Source organism: Mustela nivalis (genome assembly GCF_964662115.1).
Source record: "Mustela nivalis genome assembly, chromosome: 11".
Classification (NCBI taxonomy): domain Eukaryota; kingdom Metazoa; phylum Chordata; class Mammalia; order Carnivora; family Mustelidae; genus Mustela; species Mustela nivalis.
Window position 1 is genome coordinate 39,357,354 of NC_139030.1, and position 7,055 is coordinate 39,364,408.

A 7,055-nucleotide genomic window follows, 5' to 3' on the forward strand; every position below is an offset into this window, starting at 1 on the left:
ATAGTTCAGCCCAGATTCCAACCCGATCAGCCTGTCTCCTTGGGCTCTTCTCTTAGCTCTTATGCTATTAAAAGTTCTGCCTTAACTGTAGGACATCTCCTTAGTATGAAACTGCAGCCAATTAGTTTGCCTTGGTGAACTTGACAGTTCATACTTTTATCTCATCTGTTTAAAAAGAATTCATATGTATCATAAAATGAAATATTATATAAAATATGAATAGAATAATTAAATACTATATAAAATAACTGACCTTTTTGAAATGTAGAAAATGATATGCTGAAATATTTATTAAAAACTCATTAATTTGTACAACCAATATTAACTGATAGCCTGCTACATGCCAGATATTGTGAAATGTACAGGGAGAAAAAAAAGACCTGCTCACTACTCTCAAGATATATATAGCCCTGTGGGGGTGATAGATAATAAATAAATAGAGGAAATTACATTTTGCTAATCTCGGGGGGGGAGGGAAGGGACTCATTTAAGCTGAGATCAGATGGTTGAGAAGAAACTCGCCACGAAAAGAGAAGGTAAAAAAGAAGCAAAGAAAACAGGATGTGCATAGGTCCTGAGGTAGGAAAGGGCTTGGGTTGCTCAAGAAACTAAAATGCCAGTGAGTATAGGAAACAGAAAACAAAGGGAAGGATGGCTAGAGGTGAGGTTTTAGAAACAGAAGGCAGAGGATACTGGATGCTCTGATGTGCTCTTTGAATTATATCCTACAAGGCATAAGGATATTGGAGGGTTTTAAGGAGGGAGAATGAGATGATCTGAATTGTGTTTTAGAAAGTTCACTTTGGTTCCTGTGTGGAGAATGGATTCAAATATAGATTTTTATATCCTGGCCTGAGATTTTCAAACTCAGGCATCTGGAGCACTTCTCAGGAGACATTAGGGGGAAAAAAAAGTTTGGAATTATTTCTGTGGGTTGATTTCCTTTCTGCTTAATTCCGAAAGACTCTAGCTGTACTAGGTTTTTGTTTTATTTTATCTATTATGAATCAGTTTGGACTGCTATTATAATGTACTTAGCCTGGGATTTTAAGGTCTTCATGCTTCCATCTTTTTTGTCTACAAATCAGAGATTTATCTCAATGATCTTCCACACTCAGTCATTTTGTACCTTTCCAAATGTATGAATACCATGTTAACAGAACATCTGTTAGTTTATTGCTTCTTTCACATTTTATCTGCCAGTTTAGTGCCATGTCATTTATAAAATGTGGGTAAATTATGTTTGAGGTTATATTGAAATTCCAGTTGACTGAAATGATATTTTGAAAACTGTCTTTCATCTAAGACATTCAAATGCATTGCAGTCATTTAAATTACAAGGCTGGAGGGCTCAGGAAGATAATCAAGTGAACCAAAAAGAGAAGGCTTTTGTATCTCTTGGTTTTGTCTTCATACCTTATAACTTTTAGAGAAGAGAGAATAACAATACCATACACAGGTTTCTTCTACTTTCTTGTTTCTCTTCAGCATCTAATGTCTGCCTTCCTTTTTAGAATGACCACACTGAGCATTGTGTCAGTGGGATCCAGTAACCTACTTCTGTTATGGAAGCTGAGTGGGAAAATGCCCCTCTCCCCACCTCTGGGCAGACAGAACTAGCAGTGGAAGGGCTTTGAATGAAGGTGTGGTGTGCTGTGGCAGTGAAGGTCCAACCGTTTGCAATGTTAGTGTTTTGGCAACTCTGCTTATGCTGCCTAACTTGCAGAATTCCTTTGGGTCTCACATTTTCCAGAATTGCTTCTCTCCAGTTCGCAGATTTTATAGTCTTCCAGTGATTTCTTTTTCACTATGGACAGCCCGTACATTCTGTTGCTTACACCATGAACCCTACAATCATTAACCTGTACCTGTGGGAAGGCAGCTAATATGGTATTGTAGAAACTTGACTGACCTGCTTTGTGTAGGTCATAGATCTGATTCTTGACAGAACAAAGAATAAGAATCCTACCCCCTCCTGCTCTAACTCTTGATGACAAAACAAAAGAAACATATAAATAAATATGTGTTACAAATATATTTTTAAAGTTTCAAAACATTGAGAGAGTTTTGAAATCACTGAAGCCTCTTTTTGCTAAAGTTCAGAAGGAAATATGGCCCCTGTTACTAAACATATGTATTTTTATGCTGTATTTCTGTTTCCCGAAGGAGTTGTCTTACATTAGGGTAGTAATAAGACCATCTTCAGACAGGCAACTTTCACTTCTCAGTGTTCTCACTGCAAGGGTCCCTTGCGTTATCTTTTAAACAACTGTTCATTTTAAACAACAACAAAGTAAAGTTATTCAAATTGTCATTTCTGGAAAATGCCCCTCCCCACTTTACTATATCTTCTGGGAAACTTAAATACAATTTGGAAACAAATGGCAGCTCAGGACTTGATTTTCTTGCTCTGAACAAAACTTGGAGGACAAGTTTTTAAGTTTGGGTTGAAGCATGTAGGTTTCACTTTCAGAGGAAGCTTTGAATTTGTTGTGATATCTTCTTTTGTAATGAACACAGGCATTGACTTACACAAAGGGTGATGCTTGCACTTTCCCCATCCTTATATATTACACTTTCTGTTCTGTGTTAGTTTTGTGTTCACAAGAACTCCTGCCTGGTTTTCTTTTGTTTTGCTCTCATCGTGGTGAAAATTCAGCATATTGCCTACTACTGTCATTTCCATGTAAGCTGGCAGATGAAAATTCAACAGATTTAAACCCATAAAGTACTGGTGAAGACTGGAGAACCAATGACTGCTATTATTCAGAAAGGACTTGAGCTTTTCTTCTTCCTGCACTCTGAGTCTCCATTAATGTTAATAATTGTCAGTGCTTATTTTCTACCCAGGGATAAAGACTAAATCTTCATTTACATGGGAAATTATTTTGACTACAGGCTCTGACTAGATATTTGAGTTACTCAGACAAATGGTCAATTCATTTTAGTAAGTGGTTTGACCAATTTAGTAAATTTATTTTAAATGATTAAATTGTTCATGTTTGTATAATTTATTTATTTCATCAGGAAACATTTGCAGCCTGCCAGGCACTGTGCTAGGCATTAACTATATGATGACTTCTTTATCTTTTAGTATTTTTATCGTTTGCTCAATTATTTTCAAAGCTAAACTGAGACAATACCATGGTATTAAATCACTTTATATTAAAATTGCATTAATTAGAATTATGTTGGAATGATTGGAGTAATGACTTAGGAGTTGTTACATTCAAATGAAACTAACCTTATTTTTGAGAGAAGTAAATTTTCTAACTCTTAAAAGAGAAATGAGTGATTTTTAGGCCAATTTATGGAAAATGTGGTCAAATACCCTGGTAAGAATTATACAGAGAAATCCATCTTTCAAATTATTTTTCCATCTGAGGAATCAGACACAATGTGTATAGTGCACAATAATTTTTTTTTCTTTTCAGTGTAACAGTATTCATTGTTTTTGCACCACACCCAGTGCTCCATGCAATAAGGGCCTTCCTAATACTCACCACCTGGATCCCCCAACCTCCCACCCCCGCCCCTTCAAAACCCTCAGGTTGTTTTTCAGAGTCCATAGTCTCTCATGGTTCACCTCCCCTTCCAATTTCCCTCAATTCCCTTCTCCTCTCCGTCTCCCTATGTCCTCCATGTTATTTTTTATGCTCCACAAATAAGTGAAACACAATAATTGTTTTTTAAAAATAGTTTTTATATCCTTATGAAGTTAGAATAGAGATAATTAAATTAATAGAGGTCACTTTAAAATTAGGAGTCCTAAGTAAGTATAAAATAGTAATAAATTATAAGAATGTATTATTTACTCAATTATTATCCTCAAATAATCTTTGCTCTTTATTTTTGAATTGAGGGTCAAATGCCATCCTGAGAATCCTTTTTTAATTCCCATGTGAGAATTAATTACTCTCTCCACAGTCTTCCCACAGCATTTTTATATCCTTATCATAACCTTAACACGTTAAATCTTCATTATTTTTTAACCTGTCTTCCACATTGGACTGTGGGTTTTGAAATAATGTTTTATTCACAGCTGTGTTCCCACGGAGCCAGGCACACAGTGGGCAATCAATAAATGTTGTTAAATGAAATGAGCACATTCTCCGAAGCAAATATTTTACTAATTTTCCATTTCCCTATTCTATTTTTTTGTTGTTCTTATTTCCTAATGCTTATCTTTTCCTGTCTTCTCATTGCATTTACCCTCTTTGCAAATATTCACTTACTGCCTTTGCCTACTCATCACTCCCAAAATTTCCCCTGCTTGTTGGAATTTCCTTCTCTCTATTCCTTCTTCTTTTTTTTTTTTTTTTTTAAGATTTTATCTATTTGACATAGAGAGATCACAAGCAGGCAGAGAGAGAGAGAGGGGAGGAAGCAGGCTCCTTGTGGAGCAGGATGCGGGGCTTGATCCCAGGACCCTTGGATCATGACCTGAACCGAAGGCAGAGGTCCTAACCCACTGAGCCACCAGGCGCCCCTCTATTCCTTCTTTCAAGTGGCTCATGCTAGCCTTGTCTGCTATTGGAAATCCCTTCATGAGGTCCTACCACTTATTTTGGAATCTAAAACCTCCATCCTCAAAGTATAATGCTGCAGTAATGACTACTGAACCTAATTTATTATCTTAGGGAGTGTTGCAACATTCTACACTAATCCAAAAAGATGGTCTCATGAAGGAATTAAGAATAAGGATTTTGAACAAAAGCATATTTTAGTAAGCCATTACCTTGCTCAGTAATGAGATAAAACCATAGCAATACACCCCAAAACAAGAATTCTACAGCTTATTAAGAAGGTTTTACTTATTTATTTGTCAGAGAGAGAGAGCCCAAGCAGAGGGAGCAGCAACCAAAGGGAGAAGCAGGCTCCAGGCTAAGCAAGGAGGCTGATGTGGGACTCTATCCCAGGACCATGGGATCATGACCTGAGCCAAAGAAAGATGCTTAACTGACTGAGCCATCTACAGCTTATATTAGTCCATGGACTATTTGTTTTGGGGACTCTGTTAGTACATTTACTTCAAGGTTCTGGACTTTATTTACATGGCAACCTTGTGAGGCTAGTGTCTACAGTCTATTGTTAGGTTCTTGTCTCCCTGTTCAGGTCAAACAGGAGTCTACAGTGATTGTGGTGTGGCAGAAACTCCTTAGGTTTGTTTCAGGAACTCCTTAGGTTTAATAAGGTAAGAAAATGTATGCACAAATAATGTCATACATTGAAAATAACCAAGCTAAATTAGAAAATGAGAGGTATTTCCAGGTCTGAAATTAAAAATTTTTTTTCTTCTCCCTCTCTCGTTCCCTCCTTTTCTGCCACCTCCTCAGCTGAAGAGTGTGGAGTCAGTCTTTTTAGCTCATGGCACAGTGTAGCACTGATCCCCACAAGAACCCTCTCCAGTTGCTCTCCCCTGTATGGACAATGATTTTAATATGTAAAATACATCGTAATATTTTTGCATATATTTTAAATTTATATAAAGTTAATTTCACCATAGATCCCATTTTGTTTTTCACTTTTTCCACACTATGTTTTAAGATACATCTTTTCTTAGGACACACATTAAAAAGTTTATTTCTTCTTATCTCCTTTTTTTTCTCTTTAAAGATTTATTTATTTTAGAGAGAGTGAGCATGAGCATGGAGAGAGGCAGAGTGAGTGCAAGAAAAACAGATTCCCCACTTAGCATGGAGCCCCACAGGGAGCTTGAACCAAGACCCTAAGATCATGACCTGAGCTGAAAGAGTCCATCACTCAACCGACTGAACCACCCAGGTATCCCAAAAGTTTATTTCTTCTAATGCTGAGAAGTATTCTGTAGTATGCATGCACTACCTTTATCCTGCTCTGTTCTCCCGGGGAGGAATATCTAGATGTCCTCAATCCCCCTGCAAGATGCATACTCTCACATGTACCCTAGTTGAGAATTTTCTGGACAGGGAAATCTAGTGGAGGATTTTCTGGGCATAAGGTATACTTCTTAGTATCACTAAGAACAGCCACATCGCTCTCCAGAATAGCTACACCATTTTACAAAGCACAGGCTGAACTGTGGTGGTTTCTGTTTCTCCATATCTAATTTTTTCCAATCTTTAGGATTTAAAGTGGGTTCTCACTGTGTTTTTATTCATTTTATTCTCATTATGAGTCAAACTGAGTATTTCTTCATACAACTATTTAACATTTGGGCTTCTCTTTTTCTTAAATGATTGTCAAGTTTGGGTTTCTTTTCTTTTCCTTATTTTCCTGAAGTAATTCCTCCTAACCTCCAGTGTATGTCATTCCTTTGTCAATTTCAGATATGGCAAATCTCTTTTCCTATAGGGTCATTATTTGTTAACTTTGTCTAAGATATTCTTTTTTTGAACAAATATCCTTATTTTTATGCATCCAAACCTATTAATATATACACTTTTAGTTAAAGATTATACTTTGGCCTTCTCTTTTAAGAGCATTAATATGGCTGAATGTTGTGAGGCTAGACGCCAATCCTCTTCCCCTAGTTGAGGTCATTAAAAAAAAAAAAAAAAAAAAAAAAAAAAAGAAGGGGGTTATTATTCATGGATCTTTAATCTGTTATTTTGTTTTTTTAACAAAGCATGTTGTATGGGGCGCCTGGGTGGCTCAGTTGGTTAAATATCTGCCTTGGGCTCAGGCCATGATTCCAGGGTCCTGGAATCAAGTCCTGTGTTGGGCTCTCTGCTCAGCAGGGAGTCTGTTTCTCCTTCTCCCTGTGCAGCTCTCTCTCTCTCTCTGTGTCAAATAAATAAATATAATCTTTAAAATAAATAAATAAATAAATAAGCATGTCGTATTCTTCTAAAAAAAAATCTAGCTACATTTCAGTTGTGATTGCATTGCTTTGATACATAATTTATGGAAAATAGACGTTGTAATAATATTAAGTCATCCTTTACACAAGCACAGAATATCTTTTCACTTCAGGTCTTGTATCTTTCCATAGAGTTGGCAGCTTACTTTAAGAGGTCTCGTAAATTCTTTTTTAATTCCTATATCCAAGTGTGTTTGCTTTTATTGAAAATGAT